The sequence below is a fragment of the Coturnix japonica genome, chromosome 7 (assembly GCF_001577835.2).
Source record: "Coturnix japonica isolate 7356 chromosome 7, Coturnix japonica 2.1, whole genome shotgun sequence".
In the NCBI taxonomy this organism is placed as follows: Eukaryota; Metazoa; Chordata; class Aves; order Galliformes; family Phasianidae; genus Coturnix; species Coturnix japonica.
This window is the reverse complement of record NC_029522.1, coordinates 12,518,216-12,539,068: the sequence shown is the minus strand read 5'-3', so window position 1 is coordinate 12,539,068 and position 20,853 is coordinate 12,518,216. Positions and strand designations below refer to the sequence as shown.

Below are 20,853 nucleotides of genomic sequence, written 5' to 3'. Positions count from 1 at the left end.
AGAGAGTGAGAGTGAGAGGCCACTGAGAGTGGCCTTTCAGTATTTAAAGGGGGGCTGTAAGAAAGAAGGGGACAGACTCCTTAGTAGGGTCTGTTGTGACAGGACAAGGGGAAATGATTTCAAACTAAAAGAGGGGAGATTTAGATTGAATACAAGAAATTAGGGTTTTTTTTTTGTTTTTTTATGATAAGGTGAAGGTGATGGCAAAGGACTGGCACAGGTTACCCAGAGAAGTGATAGATCTCTCTTCCCTGAAGACATTCAAAGTCAGGCAGGATAGGGCTCTCAGCCACCTGATTGTGCTATAGGTTCATCACAGGGGACTTGGACTAGATAACCCTTAAAGACCCTTTCCAACTCAAATGATTCTATGATTGTTTGCCATCATCAAGTGAGAAAAATTTAGTTTTTCTTTCCCATGCTATATTTGCCATTCCTTTTCACATCATTTTCAGCTAAAAATGGTATTTTCAGCATTATACGCCTGCAGCTTTCCTTGTGGCGAGAGCTCAGCTCTGTCACCGACTCGGGAATAGCCAGGAAAAGGGCAGACTGTCATCCTGCAGCCCTACGACCAAACCCCACTCAGCCCGCAGGCCTCCAGGACGATGCACGGGCGCGCATCACCGCGCAGCACTGCGGGGCCCGAGAATGGCCGGGCGAGCAGCTCCCTCTGCAGGGCGGCTGGGAGATCCCCGGCACGTGTCCCTAATCCTGCGGCCGGCCGGGGGAGCTGCACGTTGGTCTTCCAGTCTGTACGGTTCAAAATATATAAATAAATTACATCTCTCGTCTTCTTCAGCAGACACCGTAATGCACTGCTGCTCATTATGTCCGGGGTTGTTATTGCAAGGGTGTTATAGGGAAATGTTAATGGCTGTTTTTAGGATGACTTTGGACACTGCAAGCTGAACACAAAGCACATCTAGAAAGGAATGTTTGAGGGCATGGACATGCTTGTTTACCTGCATCAGTAGTAGTTAAACAGTGAAGCAGCCAGAAGAAAAAAAAAATAAAAATAAATAAAAATAAAAATCTTTTTTTATAAAATGTGAGATTTCATAAATCTCGAGGTGAGGTGCGGTGAGGTTCTAGTTAAGTCAAGGGTCTGGGCAAATAAGTGTTGCAGAAGCAGTTGTTTGCTGCATTTTGCAAAGGCATAGGTTTGGTACAGTGGTGTGTGAATGCCTGGTTCTTAAATGTGGAGGGGGCAGAAGTATTTAAGATCTTATAGGTTGACATCTGCAATTCAGTTTAAGATTTGGAAAGGTAAATTTGGACTCCTGTTCTATGTGTTGAAGTTCCACGAGGTAAGGGAAGGTTAGTCAGAAGAAGTTTAATAGACTTACTCAAACTACCTGGGCAACAGGACAGTTAAAGGCTAAATCCTTCATAGGGGCTGAGGCTGGGTCAAGTTTATGAAGACCAGATCACTGAAGTGTCCCCTGCTGTATTTTGAGAAGTTCTCCCAGACCAGCAGGTAGGATGTGATTTGAATTCCTTCATGGTCTTGTTTTGTCTTGTTTGTTTGTTTGTTTTGGAAGTGGTGTTTTGTGGTGATGCAGAGGAAAGAGCTATGTTGGTGCCTTTAGTTTTCCTGAAAGCTAGAGTTTGGAAAAGTGCTTCTTGCTGTAAGGTTCTCAGAGGACTTCAAGCAGCCAGGAATTTCTGGGGTTCCATCAGGACTGCTGCTAGGGTCTGGAAATTCACAGAAGCAGGTTCTATGCTGAAGTCTTCAAACCCAATGCAGTTAGCTTGGGGTTAATGGTTAAGTTATTTATTTATTTATGGGCAGCATGTTGTTCTTGGTCTATGTTATTATTTTGGTTTTCATGAAAGCACAGGACACTGATCAAAACAGACTTGGAATTGTGACCAATTGTGACAATAGTGACCAGATCACAATTGGAAGAGTAGACATCTCTCTACCAGATCTCACTGGGATTTTCCTGAGAAATTGAGAAATAAAGGCAAGACCTACATATTTCCTGACTGCTGGCCTCATCTGCATGTTGTTAAAGATCCTTAAAACTCAGCATTTAGAAATAAGATCTTGCTATATTGCAGAACTCAGAACCACCTCTTAGTTTCTGAAAGGCTGCTATGAAGAATCTAATGACCCCAAATTTTTTTCTTCTCCAGGCTGAACAAGTCCTTGTCCCCCAGGTCTTGCTGCAGGGTGTGAACTCCCAGGGAGAGAAGGGAGTTATGTGTGCAGGCTCTGACAGGTGCAGTTGTGCAATGTGCTTTCAGAACTGAAACTCTTGCTGAGACACAGCATCCAGCAGCAGGTGTTACATTCTACCCATTTATCACGCAGGGTTTTCAGGTAATGTTATATGATTGTAGCCTTTTGCCATGGGATTGTCAGTTGTGCAGATCACCAGAACCAAGACTAATCAGAGCAAAGAAGTATGCAGGTGGCTGCATTTACAGCAAATTGTGATCAGGATGATTATGGTCAGGGATGTGAGCCTTTGTCCTCCAAGCTCTTCTCTCCACATCTGAGAGCTACAGCCACATTTCCAAATTTGCCCAAGTGGACTGAGATCCTCCAAAACGAGAAGGGAGTTATACACACATAAGCTATCACACCTTGTGCAAGAGGAAGATTTCCTTTGAAATAGCATCCTAGGGCAGTTCCTGCATTCTGTGCCAGCTCCTGTAATGCGTAGCACACCCATCTGGGCTGGAAGCAGTGGCTCCTGCAAAGAACAGAGTGCATGGCACCTGCTGCGTGTGTGTATGTGCTGCTAACCACTATGAACTCTTTTTGTTGCCAAAAGGTGTTTTCTGTCATGTTCGGCCTCGCATTTCCCATCGAGGCTCGGTCCTCTCCAGCCGGTGGCTTTCCCACAGCTGACACGAGGTGGTGCTGCAGCCTCGAGCTTGGCGGTGCTCCGCAGCCGCCGCGCTGTGCCCGACGCGCTCCTCAAGCTTTGCAAAAAGCGTTGGGTCTGGGCTAGTGCAAGATCGGAGATTCATTCCTGTGCGGAAGGCAGCTGGTGCTGTGGTGAGGAGCTGATCCCCTGTCCCTACCCTCCTCGCTCAGCCTTCTATCTCTGCAAAACATCAGGCAGGAAATAACTTGTATGGACAAATGATATTGTTAGGACAGAGATTACTTGTCTAAGTGTGAATTCTTGGTACTACTATAAAAAATCATCAGGATGCATTACTGTAATTAATATGAATCCCTTCCTCCCCAAAAATTTGTCTTTAAATCTAACTTATCTGGTTTATTAATTAGTCTTAAAACTAAAAACTGCAACAAAGATTTTGCAGTTTGCACAGTGTTAGCATGAGCTGGAAACATGACCACTCATAGGGGCTTAATGGGAAGCCATCAGATCAAAAAAACCCACACTCCTTCTGAGAAAAGGCAGTGGACATACAAACACAAATGAGATGGAGAAGCACAGCAAGTGCGCTCCTGCAGCAGCAGTGGAGGTACTGAGCTGATGTGGAAAGTCTGTCTAGCTTACTAGGCAGTAAAATATGTTCTTACTTGGTGGTACCCTGTGGTGAAAGCCTCAAAACATATGGTAGGATCATTTTGGTTTTGGACACATGTTTTAATGCTGTTTAACATGCAAGCTTCAGATTTCATTGGCCTTAGTAGATAAAAGCGAGCTTCTTATAACATCCTGCTGCTTTGCAGAGGCTGATTTTATGTGTGGACCTTGGAGTTGGGACAGATGGAGGGAATTATGCTTCAGCAGGAAAAAAAGATGCCCATCATTGAGTTATGAATGGGAGAAATTGTAACATATGCCACTTATTCAAGCTCTTTTTTAAAAGAAAGAGAGAAATAGAAAGAGAGAGGAAGAGAAGGAAGAGAAGGAAGGAAAGGAAAAGGGAAGGAAAGGAAAATATATCTGGAATTTCCCTTCACTATTTGAATAGAATATTACTTTTTCCACAAGAAAAAATGTGTTTGTTTTGTTTAATTTTCTTGGTTTATTTTCATCATTGCTGTAATTCTCTTTCTTTCAACCTCTGAAGGTTGGATATAGAAGAATTTTGGTCTAACCTTTGCCTATGGAACAGATATAAAGCTTGTTTTGCTTTGCACCCTGAGGCCCGTCCTTTTAATGAGGATTAAATTACACTTCATTTTCCCCTGGAAATCAGTGAGTAACTGTGGCTCTTCTGGGAAGCGAGGGAAGACAGACTGACAGACTGACCATGTTTTAATGAATTCTTCTTGAGAACTGTGTCTCAGTTTATTTTAAATAAGTTCTCAGTTCAATGCCAAACATTACTTGATCTTTGTTATTTCAGTCTAACATATAGCTGGTCATCTGTAAATCAGTAATTTATGGATTGTATGCACTTGTATATCCTGTTGTTCCTGCTTAAACTCAATAACTATCATAGCATAGGAGAACTCCAGGAGGATTTTGCCACAGTTCTCTAAGAACATGCTTCTGTGATTAGTTCTGGTGCTTTTGTTAGGAAGGGGTGATTATTTAAAAATGTACTCTCTACTCATATTCACAGAGATGTGTTAGGCACAGACATGTAGCGTTTCTTTCTTTGTTTCATGAAAAAGGTGTGTTTCCTTCTTTCTTTTCTCTGCAAAATGTATGTTCCATCACAGCCTAGCTATGTGAAAAGCAAGCAAATCTTGCCTTAGACTGCCACTTAGAGTATAAAACATGCTCACTGACGTGATTTAAGTAAACAACAGAAGAGAGTCTGAGATGGACATCAAAACAAACCTCGCTACAAAATTACACACACAAATAACATTCATGTTAATATAATGCATGTCTTCCTGCAGGATAATCCTTAAACTGGTAATGGTGCCGAGCTAATTGACGAAGTAGAATCTGACAGCAAAGAACTACATCTCCTGCCTGGACAGGAGATCTGCTGTGTGGGATGTGTTTAGGGGACAGAGGGAAGAGGATAATCCCATTCACAGCCAGAATGAGAGCTCTCCAAGGAAGCTTTGTGGGCTGGCAGAAGTCTCTGATGATGGATAGGGCGACATGACCCTCTTGGGAAGAGCAACTGTATGCAAACACTCCTGCACTGACCTCTTGGTCACTGCACCATGGCCCAAACCCAGCCCATCACTCCCACACTGACCTTCGCTGTTCTTTTGGGCTGACCTCCCTATCCTTGTGGAAGAAATAGCTGTGGGATACAGCCCTGCTTCTCAGCCATGGCTCAGCTTCTTAACTGTTGCACCGGTATTTCTCTCACTCAAATGTTCACCAGGACCCTCCGCTGTTTCCTGATCCAAGAAGAAACTTTCTTTCTGGAAGTTGACTTGTTTGATTATCTTTGTTGTAGACTGCTAAAGTGCAAAAAGGGAATGTGGCCAGACACTTTCTCTATGTCTTGTGTTCTGGCTGAACCCTCTAAACGAAGCAATAGCCCTCAAAGCAAATTTTGTGTCTCTTATTCTGAATCTCTCTTTTTCTTCTATTTTCCCCCCTCTTCCAGCTGCTCAAGCAGCAAAGCTGTAACATGTTGGAAGAAAGTTTTATTGTTTTCCCATCTTCATATTCTTTTCCCCATTCTTAGGGGAATATGCAATACCATCTAGTTTATATATATTTTTTAAGCTGTTGATTGCAAAAACAGTTACATGGGTTGCCCAAATCTCTTAGGGTGTGCACCCTCTTTTTTATACAGTAGAACCCCATGATGATTCATGGCCTGGAACTTTTGGTCTGGTTCAAAGGCTGATGCACTGATGTAATGCTGCCTGATCTTTCATGTTATATCAACTGCACACTGTACTGCCTTTGTGAAAGTTCCTGCTCTGGGATAATAGCGCATGGAAATGACTTGTCCTTTAGCAGGGGCATGCTTTCTCTGTTATAAAAGCATACACCATGAAAGTAGATGTTCTTTTTTTTTCCCCTTAAAACATTTCTTTGTTATGGATTATTAGTGAAAGGAGAGGAAAAAAGGGAAAAAAGGGAGAGGAAATGAGAAAAGGAAAAAGAAAAGGAAAAGCAAAAAGAAAGGAGGAGGAGAAGAGAAAGAAGGAAGAAAAAGAGGGCATTTTGAGTACGGAGCTAAAGGAGATTCACATCCTGCTGGGTTGCCTGGTCTGGCTCTGCTCACTGCGCTGAGAGATCTCCAGGGCCTGTCCAAAGAAAATACATCTCTTGCAGCAGTGTGTCTGCCTTTTTCAGAAACGTGCAGAGTTGGAGAAGGCTGTACTTGTGCCTTCCCTGTGCTGGTAGGCTGTCATGCATGAAGTAATTGAAAGGTGCAGTCGTGTGCCCATGCTATTTTTGAAGTATAAATCCTGTTTCTCTCGGTCAAAGTGAGACAGCCATGAGCCATGGTTGAGGGAGCAGCACATGAAAACACAATAGGTTTTGGTCCAAACGGTCCTTGCATGGTTTTGAGAGTGAACAAAAATGCCAGTAAAATATGCTCAGGAGCCTCCGCTGCATTCTGACAGCAGCCACGTGGCATGGGGTGCGTGGATTGTGCTAGAGAGCACAGTATGGGTCTCAGCAGCACCTCAACAATGCTCTAGGCAGCCTCTGGGGCCTCCTCCATCAGGTGAAAATTTTCCCCTCCAAAAGCAAGCTGTGTCTGCTCAGTGCCCAGCAGCAGGGCTGGTGTACGGCTGTGCCTTTCTGCTGCTGAATGAGAGGAAAGGCGGTGCATGGGGGCACGTCCTGTTTTGCAGGCATGTAGGGACTGAAGCAGCGAGCCTCTTGCATCATCACCTTGCCCTGCTCTGTGAGGTACTGAGCTTGGTGCAAGGAAAGAGGCATTTCAGGGAGTTAGGCTTCCTGCGCTGGTCAGGAGAGGACACTGTTTCTCAGTTGGGTGAAAGGGCTGTTTCAGGAGGCCTGTCCTCCCCCCGCAGAGCTTGCTGTCCCTCCTGCAATTGCGAGATTTCATCTGGAAGGAAACAAAAGATGCAAACACCAGACCCAATATGTTAACTGAAAAAGATATTTTTCAGTCAAGCAGATGGTGAATAGAAACCTGCCATAGAAACCGGCTTACGCAACTCTTTTCACAACCAGCACGCCTGGTAAATACAAAGCACCAGATAGAACAGCGAGATAGAGCCAGTCAAAACAGCCTGTGCTATTAAAACGGTGAAGTAAAGAGCATATAGCAATTTACAGAGAACTCGTAGAGGATATGTAAAAACACAAAGGCAATGATGTAATCCGAGCACTGCTTCCAAGCCTGTCTGTGACAGTCTCAGTGAATGTGTGCAGCCTTGCGGACAGCAGGCAGACCTCACCATAGGCATGATCTGGCTGAGGCTGTGGGGCAGAGCCAAGCCTGGCCTGCATGAGGGAGGGAAGGAGCAGTGAAATGAGGGGCACTGATGTGTTGGGGGAGGGCAGAAGAGAGGATGTGGGGAACAGGGGGTGAGTGCCTGCTGTGCAGACAGATTTCTCTAAGCCGAGTGCTGCAGAGCTGTGCTGTGAGCTTACTTTGATTTAAACATTTAGACATTTTGATTAAATGTTTATCAGAAAGACCTGAGCTATATGACTGAATATAGCATTTGATGGCAGGCAATTGCAGCTAGGATATACAACATGGTACATTAGCTACCTCCTGTTTATCCAGACTTTGCCTAAGGTTTGTGGATATTTCAGAGGGCAAATGTGCTCCAGAAAAGCCCATTTTAGCTCATTCTTATCAGCATTCTTCATTACTGCGAGTAGTTCAGTGTACACCTTGTATGAATGTTCTGGAAGTGTGAAGAGGGTATTTTCTATGATTAGGAGAGAAGGGTCCAGCCTGGCAAGGACTAGCAGCTTAGACTGGCACCCTGCAAACAGACCTGCTGATTTTACAGCTGGTTTGCTATCTCTCCCTATTTTCCCCTAGATCTAAAACTTTCGTTTTAACAGCCACTTGAGTCCCTCACATGGGTTGCACACACTGACAGCAGCTCTCCCATGCCCACATCTTCCCTTCCAGAATCTTATTTCTGATTGACTTTCACACAGAAGAAACTCCCAGAGGAACTCGTTGAACCATATGGGCCCTATCTTTTGACATAACAATTATTGCCTGATAATAACACAATAGCGATAGCAGCATGTTTGGGAATCAACAGAGAAATACTAATGAATGTTAATGCATTGTTTTAATTTAGTACATTTGTTTTGTTGATGTACTTATTAACCTTCTGGTCTGTGGTTAATAAGGCAGTCTATTTTAAGGTAGTATTATCTGGGGGAAGAAGAGAAAAACAACACTGATGAAGTTAGACAATTTGTTCCTCATTTCATTCACATTTTGTTTAGTAATTGACAGCAGATTTTGATTGCCAGCCACAAACCACACTTTGACTGGAGTGACATTGATGTTATTTTAATAAGACAGTGACATAGGGATATGTTTAAAAGAGAACATGTGGCTTATTTTAGACACACAAAAGGACATTATGTAGCACATGGCATTTCCAGGACATAAGGCAGCCTGGACCTTTGCAATGGGCATACAAGTTCAAGCCTGCAAGAGCATTTTGTCATTTGCATCTAGAAAGAATCATTTTGGTCCTGTGACACTCTTCATCATTGCTATATATTAAGAACATGTGTCATCCTTTTCACAGCTTTCACCGGAACCGCCAAATAAACTGGGTATATTTATAGCCTCTTGAAGAAGGCAGGCACTGGTGTTTAAAGTGCAGTTGGTGATTCATGGAAAACTGATAAACACTAATTTCAAAACAATAGCGCTTAAGGCCTGCATTGTGCTCCCTATAGCTGCTGTTCTTGTATCTTAGAACTTAGTCATACATCCTGAAACACCCAGAGGTCTTCCCCATGGTCTATTTGTGTCACTAATATCATTATGCTTGTACTCCTTTTTTCTTCATAATGTTGTGATGTGCCGGCTCAATAATATTTCTGCATGTAAATACAAGTTTGTGATAGAACCCAGTGATAGACCAGCACCAGCAAAAAACTTTGTATCATAAGTAGCACCTCACTTGGAAGCTTTAAAGAGCCGTAGGAGCTGACCAGGCATGAAAAATGCTTTTAACCCAAGGCTGATCTGTTGGTATTAGAATTGAGGCTTTTGCTTTTACTGCCTGTGCTCTCAGTCCTGAGTAAACATGAGATGCCAGAATGGGTGAAGCAGAATCTTTTTTAAGCATTTAGCTCTGAAAGGGGTGGTTATTTTCACTTGAACTCACTTCCTGAAACATTGTATAAGTTCTTGTTGTGCAAAGATAAGAAGCTAAACACAGTTGGTACTAATCTCTTCTAAATTAAAACAATGAACAAGGCTCTATAATACAAAAGGGGGAAATTAGAAATGAATTCTGCAACTGCAACCAAATGATTGTAATTTTATTCTTGGAATTTGGAGTTGCTGCTGATTTACTATTCCAAATAAGCGATCATTGGTAGGAATTAAGATCTGGGGGGGAGGGCTTTCTGTTGCTGCTTCCAGGAATTAAAAGAATTGACAGGTGTCCAGTGGCTTAGTTGCTGTGGGACTAAAACCATTACTGCACCCCATGCCAGGAGCCTGTGTTCCTTGCTGACAGATGGCAGTGTGCACAGGGGAGCATGTACCAGGAGCATGGGCTTCCAGGTGCCTCCTCCTAATCTGTTCTCTCTGGTAGAACAATTCTCTCATTTTAAAAATAATTTTAAAAAAGTTCCTGGTCTCTGGATTTCTATTGTGAGTGGTCTCCCTACTCAGCTGGGAAAACCTTTCCCTGACCTCCCTACTGTGGTCAGTGCATAAAGCCTCTTGTGACCAACCCACTAGTTCCTAATGCCTCAGGACATGCTACTAAATAAAAAGGAGGTATACTATAGTCTAAGGCAACTTTATCATTTTCAGAATAGTTTTGCTATTTCTTTTGGGTCACCTCCAAGAAATTATACTCCCAGAGCAATGTTAGTCTGTTCCCTGTTGAAAACAGGTAATGAGAAGCAAGTATAATCATACCTAGGCTGGATATATTTTTTCAATGAAAAGTCATCTGCCATAGATACGTCTATGTTCCTTAAAGATGCATTTTCCCCTCCAGAAACACCAAAGCAGTAGAGTTTTTGGAAAACATTTTACAGGTAGCCACAACTGGTTGCCACATCATTAGAGAAGATGCCAACAGAGTTGTTGATAGGAAATCTTAGCATTCATCAGGCTTAGAAATAAGTTGACTGCCACAACATCAATTGGATCTGTGCATCAGAGCTAGAGTTTGCTGTATTTGCCACAATATACTGGATAGTGGCTCTTTCTACAGTGCAGGGATGGAGTTGAGAAGGCAAGGAATTAAATGTTTTTTTTCCCCTATAGAACCTTAGGGTTTCCTTAGGTGTATCTGTGTGCTGAAGCATATGACTGGGTGAGCATTTCATGCCAGTGGACTTGTTCTGGATTTAATGAGTAACTTAACAAATGTTAATGAATGCAGAAATGCAGTGTTCCTCTGAGTACAGCTAGAGGCTGCATTTGACTGCTTACTATATCTGAAAATGTACTTACACAGGGTTAATGCAGTGTCTAGCAGTGAGTCCTGCATGCTAATTCCAACCCCATGCCCTCCTGGTTGTGCTGCTTTCTGAACTTCGTTCAGAAATGACAACTAGATAATTGTTTATGTGAAAGCTAATTACATCATTATTGTATGCTCATTGGTCAATAATACATGCTTCTTGTAATTTGTAATAGCATTGGAGAAGAACACTTGGATCAATTCAATGCATGCTCAGCATCAATGCTCTAATTTTCATTTTTACTATGTGCATATAAAGCAGTAAGCTTCCCCCCTCCCCAGCTCTCATCTTCTTGTGTATCAGTGCTTAGAGGGAGAAAACTTCAGAGGAACAGCAGGACTTGAAATACTCACAGTTTGGTATGGAAACAGGAATGAGAATATTGCTGCACTCTAATGAGAACTGCGAATGCAGTTATTTTTATCACTAAGGTCTTGCATAGAAACCTATTTGTATACATCTCTATTGTTTGTGAACAATGAAATACAGCAAATAATGAAGAGAAATTTATGAGCAAATGGGTGTGGAGCTTTCAGCTTATATTTTCTTTTAAGATATGGAATTCAAATATTGCAGCAGAATTATTTCATTGTAAGGAGCTACCATCCCACAGTAGGTTAAAAACCTGTGCCAGATTCCCCTGTTGAAAATTAGTGACAGCCATTTCTTACAGACACTGGTCACAAAAGAGGATTTCATGTGTAGGTGCAAAAGAAAAGAAAACTTTTAGGTGATAGTTATGCCTCAGAAGTATGCAAAGAATTCAAATATTGCTTATTGGCATGAGGCGAGTCTTAACACAGATGTTTTGGCAGCCAGGAAGAGATCCTACTTAGTGTGAAAATCCTGTGAAATTTCTGAAATGTATGAGTTTATGTAAATACTGTACTGCCTTCAGACTATGTTGGCCACAGCCTTAAAAATCACTCTGTGACTGTAAAATATAAACTGAGGTATTTTCTGTTCCACCTGCATGTCTTCCTGCATGGGAAGAGGGGGGAGAACAGAAAAATACATCTGACAGATTCAGTGCATTTTTTCATCTCCTTTACCCCTCTGTTACCTGTCATCCATCCATGATGGAGGACACCAAGTGCTGAGTTGGCAGTGCGCACACATTCTGGACAAGGTAAAATCTTTCCTACACACACAGCTCACTTCCTATTTGCCTTGCAGAGAACTCTCCATCTTTTATGAGTACTATGTAGGTATTTTATATTAGACTAATACGTGCACTGGTCTGAATGGTAGGCATGTGATTCTTTACCATGGCTAGCTCTAAAACTTTTAGATTTGGGGATATGTGCTGGATGCAAGCAGTCAGTAAGAACTTCAGTCTTCATAGTCAGTTATCACTGAGGTGTGTCCCTAGGACTCTGAAAAATCACAGTCTTGGGCAGAAATGCAAGGATCTCGTGTCAATGAGGAGATTTGCACCGACTGTTCCTTACAGGGTCATCCTTACATTTACCGTCATTAGGGAAATTTGGGATAGACTCTGGTTTTAGCATGTTTTCCCCATTCACTACTTCTTATTTCTAGATCTCCCCCATGCTCTTGAATATTTCATTTCCCCCCCCCCCCCCGCATCTTTTCCTGTGCCATGCATCCAGCTAACATAAGAATCATTATTATTAGGTTGCTACAGACTAATTAGATAACCAGCATGCAATTGCTTTCATATTAAATTGTAATTTATAAGATGAGAGTTTTGGATTGTATGAGGGTTTTTGTTTTGTTGTTTTGTTTATTTTTTGTTCTCGTTGTTGGTTTGTTGTTTTTGTCCTGGTTGTATAATGAAAGTTTATTTTCCCAATAAGCCTTTTGGGGTTCTGTGGAACTACTGAGGTAGAACAGATATCTGATATCGCTGCCCTACTTTTACAAGTGCATGTGAGAAATCAGATAGGCAGAGCTTTGAATAGACTTTTGCAACTTGCATGAGACATTAGGAAAGCTGGGATGGATGCAGCAGGACAAACTGGAAAGAGCTTGTTGTGGGAAGTAATGGAATATTTTAAGGTCAGACTAGGTGGGGTTTTGGGCAGCCTGATGTAATGGAGGGTGTCCCTGTCTGCAACAGGGTGGTTGGAATTGGATGGTCTTTAAGGTCACTTCCAACCCAAACCATTCTATGATTCTAATATTACATTTCTTCTGGCCATTAGTATCACTCCTGCACCCTATTCTAGTCTATGAATAGCCTTAGAGCAAGTTGGACAGCTGCTTGTTTGTACACACAACCCACAAGGTTCCCATGCTCTGTCTTACTCAGTCAAGCTGTAACAGTCATACAGCCTGCTGGCAGACTTGAGAATCCCAGTGAAGTTATGCCATTGCCTTCCTTTACTCTTGCCCTTTCTTTAATCTCTTCTATTTCCAGAGGAAATGTTCAAATGGAATTTGTAATACTACTTGCCTTTCAGGTAACTGTTTTTTAAGTTTACAGTTCCTTGGTAGAAACCCATTCTGCCTTTTATAAGTTGTACTGAAAACATTAAATCAAGTTACGTGACTTTCAGAGAAGATAATATAACATAGAGAAAGATGCCTAATGCATAAGCACTTCCTCATCTCAATTCACTCCAAGGTGGTGAAGGTAAAAAGGGTTTTTCCACTGGAACATACTCATGTGTTTAGATCTGGAAATGTCTGTTTCTACATAAATGGGCAATGTAGCCAAATGACTGAGGGCCTCCAAAGATTGTTTCAGACTTTTTGCCACGCTGCATCAGTTAGTTATTGGGAATGGGCAAATAAATTAGAAAGGGACTACAGTAGAGCAGGACAACTTCTTGCAGTCATTTGGGGGAGGGTTTGCAGCTTCACAACTGCGACAGCAGATCTTGCACTGTTTGTTTATTCTTGAGGGGTTTGACTAGACAAACCTGAGATACCTGCTAGTGTTATGAGCATACATAAAGATGGTGCAATGTTCACCAGCTCCTGCAACACTCACAGTAAGGAAAGCAGTTGCATTTTGAACATGTGGGAGATCTCCATGCTAGGGAGAAAGCAGTCCTAGATAAGAAGAAAGAAAAATCTTGTCTACCTGGGAAAACTAGTTGTACAATATATGTGTTTTCATGCTGCTTAAATAATCCTCATCAGAAGTTAATTTGGATAAATCTAACACAAGTAAACTGTCTTCCTTCAATATGGAAGTGAACTCAGCTATAATAGCCACATCCCAAGTAAATCACTTCAATGCCTTTAGACAAATTTAATGAATACACTTCTAACAAGCTGAAAGTACAAACCACTGTTGTTTCTACTCTGAGGGGTTGGAGTTTTCTTGCAATTAAATTCAAAGAAGTCACTGTCACAGCATTGGAAATTTTTAACATGACATCAGTATGTCTCTCCTCTATATCTCTCCTCTAGCTGACCTCTCTTATCTCACCAGATGTCAGAACTTAGGGCTTGGCCTGCACTCTTCTGTAAGAGCTAGAGTGTTAACACCCTCTTCTTTCTCTGTACCAAAACACACCCTTTTGTTAACAAAAATAAATCCAGAAAGTGTTACAAAAATCATACTTTATGAATGCCCCTGCATACTTTACTTTGGATACTATGCTATGGATGTCACATCCTCAAATAAAACTTTATATAAAAAAGATGATTTCTTTTCAGGATCAGCATTAATGCTAATGGATTTATTTTCCAAAATCCAACTTGATGATGGTGCCATGTATATAGAGATACAAGGAAGGACAAGGAAGGGAGCGGACAGTCACTTAACAGCTGACTCACAGAGCTGGCTATGCACACACTCTCACTGAATCACAGCCACAAATCAATGAAATCTAAACACACAAGGAAAGGTAATACTATTTTTCTTGCTTTGACTAAACTAGTCTAAGAACATGTGAACAATTTTTTAGCATCTGATGCATGGAGAATTGGTGTCTGTGGGCAAAGATGAGTAAAAATGTTTTTGTTGTTTTTTTAACATAGATTTTTCCCACCAGACTTGGAGAGGAGAAAGAAGATGTGCCTAGCTGAATCTGTGGGGTTTATTGTGATCCTTATAGAAGTGAAAAATAAAAGCATTTAGAAATGAAATAGTAAAAAGGAAAATATTCTATTATTTTCATTCAACTTTTCATTCAACTATTTGATAAAGATACATAAGGTGGAGAGTACTGCAGCACTTTCTTTCAAAGGCAAGTTAAAATAAGGTTAAAGTCTCCTAGAGAAAATCTGCTATTTTAAAACTTCCCAATGCTAATTCAAGTAAACTTTTTAAAAGCAATTCTACAATTAAAATATCAATTGTTCTTTCATGTGCTTGGCATGTTTTGCATTTCTTTGCTTTATAATGTAAAATCCCTATTCAAGAATATTAAAACCAGTTTCCTTGATAAAAATTTCTTCAACAATAGTTACTCTCTAAAGGGAAGTGTAGCAAGTAATTCTTACAGATAACATTCTTTATGTTATCATATGTACTCTTTAAGTCATTCTAGTAAATTTAGGAGTTAATTTAGGAGACAGCCTAATTTACCATACTGTGGAAGCAAGGCTAGCAGAAGTCCTGGAGTGAGAAAATAATTAAAATGCTAATGAACCTGGCCTGACCAGAGGTGTTTATCCAAACAGACTTGAAGGAGTGTAGCTGAAAATTGCAATAAGAGATCAAAAGATGTCTGAAGTGTTTGGAAAAGGAACTAAAAACGTAAAAGCATAATTACATTAAAGGTTTCATAAAACAGATACAGAGGTAGACAGGAGTGAGTGATGCAGATGAATGTTTGTGATGAGCAGCTGATATAATGTTTAAACTTGTTCATAAAAATATGGGCACTTTTCTCTGCCAAGAAAGAAGGAATTTCTTCTATATACATACAAAGTACTGATTTGTGAAGACAGAAAGAGACTAGGCAAAAGCAAACGTGGATTCTTGAGAGGTAGATTTGCCATTTTCCTTTGTTACCAGTCTGTCTCAACTGATACCTAACTCCTGTCAAAGGACACTTCTTCACTTGGGGTTTCCTGATGCTAAGCTACTAAATATCTGAGCCTCTAAACAGAATGGTCTGACTTGCTGGGATGAAAAGCCCAGGGGCCTCAGAAAAAGTTGGTGTGATGATAGAGGACCTGAAGTTGGTACTACTTAATGTCAGCTGCCACCTGGATGTGGGTAGCAGGCTGTGGCACAGGAGGTGGTGACTTCTCTTGGTCACCACTGGAAAGTTGACAAATTGCCCTAGAGGAGGCTGTATCCAACTAAAGTCATCTAGTGGTATCTACTGTGCATGGAATAGGAGAGGCAGTAGTTATGGATACATCCTGCTTGGATCCTGGGTGCATCAGTGGGTATTTTGAAGATTTGTTTCTGATATGCAACATGCCCACTACAGATAAGTCTTTGGTCACTCACTGTTGTTTTCATCTTGGAGGCTATTTTCAGAATGAGAACCATGCGTGTAGATTGTTTCACCCTCAAAGCAAGAAGCAGCAGCTTTGCCAAAATCAACAGCATGTTTCAAAGCCTTCCAGGTTCCCTAAAACACAAAGGCTGACTCAGAGCTGTGACTCATGTTCAGGAAACAGCAAGCCAGGGGACTCCTTATCTGCTCTCCTATCTGGGGTGTGGGAACAAGCAGTGGGGTGGGGCAGGTGCCTGCTGGTGGAAGAGTAGAGGAAAGGTTAAATATGACAGCTTCCACTTCTTGGGGAAAGGGCTGGAAAACAGTCATCTTTTCTTGTGTCCTTCCTTACTGGCAAACAGAGTTGTTTTAGTAGTGAGTACTGTAGCTACACTAACAGCTGTACAGTAAATCAGTCCCTGTGTGAATTATTTATGTGAAAAGCATTAGATTAAATCTTACAAGTGATGAGAGTACCTCCAGGCACCCAAGGGATTGTCACTGCTGCTATTGCAGGGATTCTGGGCTCTGTCAGTCAGCCCCATCTGGCTCTATTTGTTGTCACCATCTTCCTTTCCACCTGCAGTCTCGCCAGTGCAGCAGTGATTTGTGGCTGAGACTGTGCAGGATTTTTGCACCTGAATACAAAAGCAACTTCCATGCCTGGATAGCAAAACCAGACCTTTTACTGGGACTTCTGAAAAGCAAAAAGATGCTGTAGGACCTGGGGTAGTATCAGTGAATAACTGTGCACAGCATCTTTTCATTCTTAGCAAGAGATGCTGAAGGATGCTAGGAACTTTACGCATCAGGCCTGTCTGCACTATGTGCTCCTTTCAGTCCTGTCCTGCTCTGTGAGAAAACAGCTGTTTTTAAGAGTCAGAAGGTAGTTAAAATTCTTTCCTTTCACATCTAATGCTAGTTAGTATTACTCTTGTTATTTCACTGTTTCCTGGCATGCTGACCAGTGGCTGTTCAGTCCTGTGCCCAACCACAGATATTCATACCTTGCCCTTTGAACTCCGCATCCCCGGCTTCCTGACTCTACAGGTGAAGGGTTTTTGTGACCTCACCACTTATGGCCCAAGACAAATGATCCTCTTTTATGACAGACCCATCTCTACATGCCCTGGGTCAACTATGGGAGCTCAGAGATTCCTTTGTGTTCTGGCTTGTCTTAGTGCAAGCTTTTCATGTGTTTGCCTTCACTCAGCAACCTTTGTTGGTGTGGCAGTGTCTCAGACCTACTGCCAGCCTCTGCACAGTCTGAACTTTCCCTTTCTTTCCCAGCCTCATGTGGTAGCATGTGTCTGGTATGAGGTTGGTGATTAAAAATAATTAAAGAACTTTCTTCCTCTGGCTGGGGTCCAAAAAGACAGATATTCTTAAGGAGTGGCTACTGTAGGACAATCCAGAGGAGTCAGTGGAGCTCATGCAGGCACAGTAATTGAGTGCTGGTTGGTGCTGCAGGTACTCTGCTGCTAGTATGGGACCTGGTTTTGCTTAATTTGCCCACAGCTTGACTCCCATGAGTGCATCCAGGCCTCCCCCGGGTAAACAGGATGTCTGACCCCAGTGTAGAAACAGAGGGCCAAAGAGGAGATCCCTGCCCAAGCTGTAGCAGTTTATGCTGCACAGGTAGCAGAGGACTTGGTGGTGTTCTGCTGGTAGGGATTGGGCATGTATGGGAGCAGTGCAGATAGGTGAAAGGGAACAGGAGCTAGGCTCATGGCAAGGGAGACTTCAAAAGGAGCTTTCCCTCAGTTTTTGTTTGACAACACTGTAACTACCTGCTCATCTCCATTTTAGCATATGTAAGCATGTGTGGGTGTTAAAGTTTACTTGTAAATATGTGCTGGAAGTCCTGTCTCTACAGCAACCCTGCAGAATAAAAGTACACACACATTCTAGCATACACTTTGATGTGGTGGTGTGGCAGCAGCTGTGACAGTGACACCTCAAGTACCCCCAGCACAGCACTCCTATGTGGCTGGTCCCACATTTCAGTGCTACCAGCTATTCCAGTTACTGTTATGCTCACAATGAAAGTAACTTACAGACAGCTTTTTTTTCCCCCCTCTTTGAATCCAAAACCTCACCAAAAAAGAAGCAATGTGCATAGAAGTCCTGTTGGGAATGGGAAGAAGTAAGTATTTTAAAGAATTGCTAACTTTCTACGGTTCTTGTAGCTCTTCCAGGCACTTCCCTTCAACTCTGATTTCTTCCTCTTTCTTGATCCTTTGTTGAATGTTATAATCCTGTGTTTACATCTGTCTGTTGCCATAGGAATAACTGATGTTGCTAACTAAGCTAGAAACTTCCTCGAGGAATAAAGGCAAGGGCTATTCCTTGTAATTGTCTCATCTGTGAGAAAATAAGTTTTCAGATTTCTATTCAAAGGTCATGAACTTTACCCCCTCTACTATAGTATGAAAGAAGTGAGGCCCTTTGGGTGGCAGTGCTCTTGCTTTCTCTAAATGGCAGATGTCAGTGCTCCTGAATCCTACCTTTCAACTCAGCCCTGCATCAAAGGAGGCCAAAGGAGAGCTCAAGCTTTCTTCTCATGAAAGCTTAGCTTTTGTTTGTGGTGCCACAAACACCTGCCTGTTAGGAATCTGTCTAAAAACATCAATCCTCCTTTCAGAAGGGACTACAGGCAGGGAATGACAATAGCTCCCCAACACTGCTGACTCAGGGTTTGAGGAAGAGGCCCCCAGCTGATGTCAGGTGATGTGGCCGTAGCTTGCTGATGTATTCAGTTTTACATTTGTATTCAATTGGATGAGATAACTTACTGCAAGCAACCTCAATCTCTGATTAAAAAAAAATAAAAATCCAATATATTATGTATAAGGGAAGTCACAATTCCTTTCATGTCTTAAGCCTTTTAAGTTACATTTCAACTGTCCTTTTACCTGACTTTCTGGTTTAATGAAAATGTTGGTATTTAAGAGCAGGGTGGTCCATCTTTTCCATCGTAGGGAGAAAATAAAGTATCATACAAAACAATGCAAATTTAAGAGGAGGTACTAGGTATTTAGGAAGGCTGCTCAACAGTCTCTTAATGCGTGCATGGCATGGAAACTATGCTCAGCATTGGTAGAAATTTAATAACTCAGTAACTGCTTTTTAAAAAAAAAGTTATTTGTGTTTGCAGTCTCTGTTCTACTAATTTTGAATCCTTACCACTGAAATACAAACTAAACCCCATCTCAACTGGCCACATGTAGTTGTGCAATCTTTTATGTCACTGGCCTCAAAAGCACAATTTCATCAATCTTTATTCTTCCTTCCCCTGCTCTGCTCAAATCCTCCTTTGTATCTTTTCTATCACCTGACAAATTAAGCTTTACCATTTTCTACAGTTTGCCTGCTCCCCCTCTGTTCTATACCACTTCATTTTTTTGCAATTTTTTTTAAAACATCACGGAATTGGTTATGTGGGTTGAAAATATCAATATACAACTGTAGAGATTAATATTTGTTATGAAAAACATTATTGCATATTAGTTTCAGAGCTGCTTGAGGAGGTACATAACCTGCATGCGAGTAAACTAAGGTATGAACAATTGCAAATCATTCAGAGGCAAAAAGCATAATTCAAGTAATAAAAAATAACCCTACACCAAGCTGAACTTCCTCATGTACTATCCCAAGGTTTTCAATTCACTTAAGAATCATCTACATAGTAACAATATAATGCCCACATATAGTTAGAATAATACAAGTATAGTTATTGTACAGTTGGAAATAAATAGCCAAAGGGTATCTAAGGAAAAGACTCACCAGCTCCGAGGTCTTCAGTCAGGATGGATGCTCACTGCTGTCAAGGCTCACCACAAGAACTTCACAAAGAAACAGCAACCAAAAAGAGATGGTACCTTAGTGGTGGTCAGCCCTTAAATGGGATCTAGGAGAGGTGGAGTCAAGCTCCACTCCTTCTGGGAGCACAGCTGAATTATCTTCACCTGTGCTCCTGCAGCTGACTCTTCACTTGCCTCAGATGGTTAATCAGAGGTTCAGGCTGTGATCAGCAGTTTCCTTTACAGTTCATCATGTGGGAAGAGGAAGGGAAATGAGCCCTATGATGCTTAGACAATCCTTATAAACTGACTGTGACTGATGACACTCTGCAGTCAGTCTTGGTACCAGTGCTCTTCAATGTCTTTATCAATGATGTAAACAGATAAGGGACTGAGTGTACCCTCAGCAAGCTTGCTGGTGATGCCAACTGTGTAGTACAATTGGCAGAATAGAAGGAAGGATTTTCATCCAGCAGGGCCTAGACAGGCTTGAAAATTAGACTCACATGAACCTGAAGGAGGTTCATCAAGGCCAAGTGCGAGCTTTTGCATTTGGGTCAGAACAATCCCAGATATGTGTACAGATTGGGAGAAGAACTAATTGTAAGCTGCCCTGAAGAGAATGTAAGCAGGAGGGTTACCAGCTTTTTACATGATCTAGTGACAACACAAGGGGCTTTAAGCTAAAAGAGGGAAATTTAGGTCAGATATTAGGAATAAATAATTTACCCAAGAAGTGGTGAGGCACTGGAACAAGTTGCCCAGAGAAGCTGCCGATGCCCCACCTCTGGAGGAATTCAAGGCCAGGCTGGATGGCATCCTGGGCAGCTTGGTCTAGTGGCTGGCAATCCTTCCCACAGCAGGAAGGGTGGAAACAGATGACCTTCAAGGTCCTCTCCAACCTAAGTCATTCTTTGATTCTTAGTCTTCAGTCACAATCTGTTTAATGTTGCTTTTTTTGGTTTTGTTCCACTGTGTATTTCTATCAGGGAATCTTTTTAAACCAGCTAATGAAAGTATTCAAGTTTATATCTCCACAGTCCTTTATCCTAGAGTGGGTGCTCCGTACATGGGCCTGTGATGGCAAAGTATCTGAAACCTTCCCAACTGCTCTGCTGAGACCCTTTCTGAATTGTCACTGCCTCACACTTATGTCGGGGTTAGGAAGAGGGACCTGTGTAGTGTTGAAGTAAGTGA

General features: G+C 41.9%; 1 long non-coding RNA gene across 1 annotated transcript; it reads right to left on the bottom strand.

The window, feature by feature from the left end:
• Positions 1 to 1,321: 1,321 nt before the first annotated feature.
• Positions 1,322 to 19,761, bottom strand: LOC107316610. The gene is made up of 2 exons (XR_001556472.2): positions 19,640 to 19,761; positions 1,322 to 6,885 (listed from the first exon to the last, which is right to left on the bottom strand). It is a non-coding gene; the product is annotated as an uncharacterized LOC107316610 (long non-coding RNA).
• Positions 19,762 to 20,853: the final 1,092 nt, after the last annotated feature.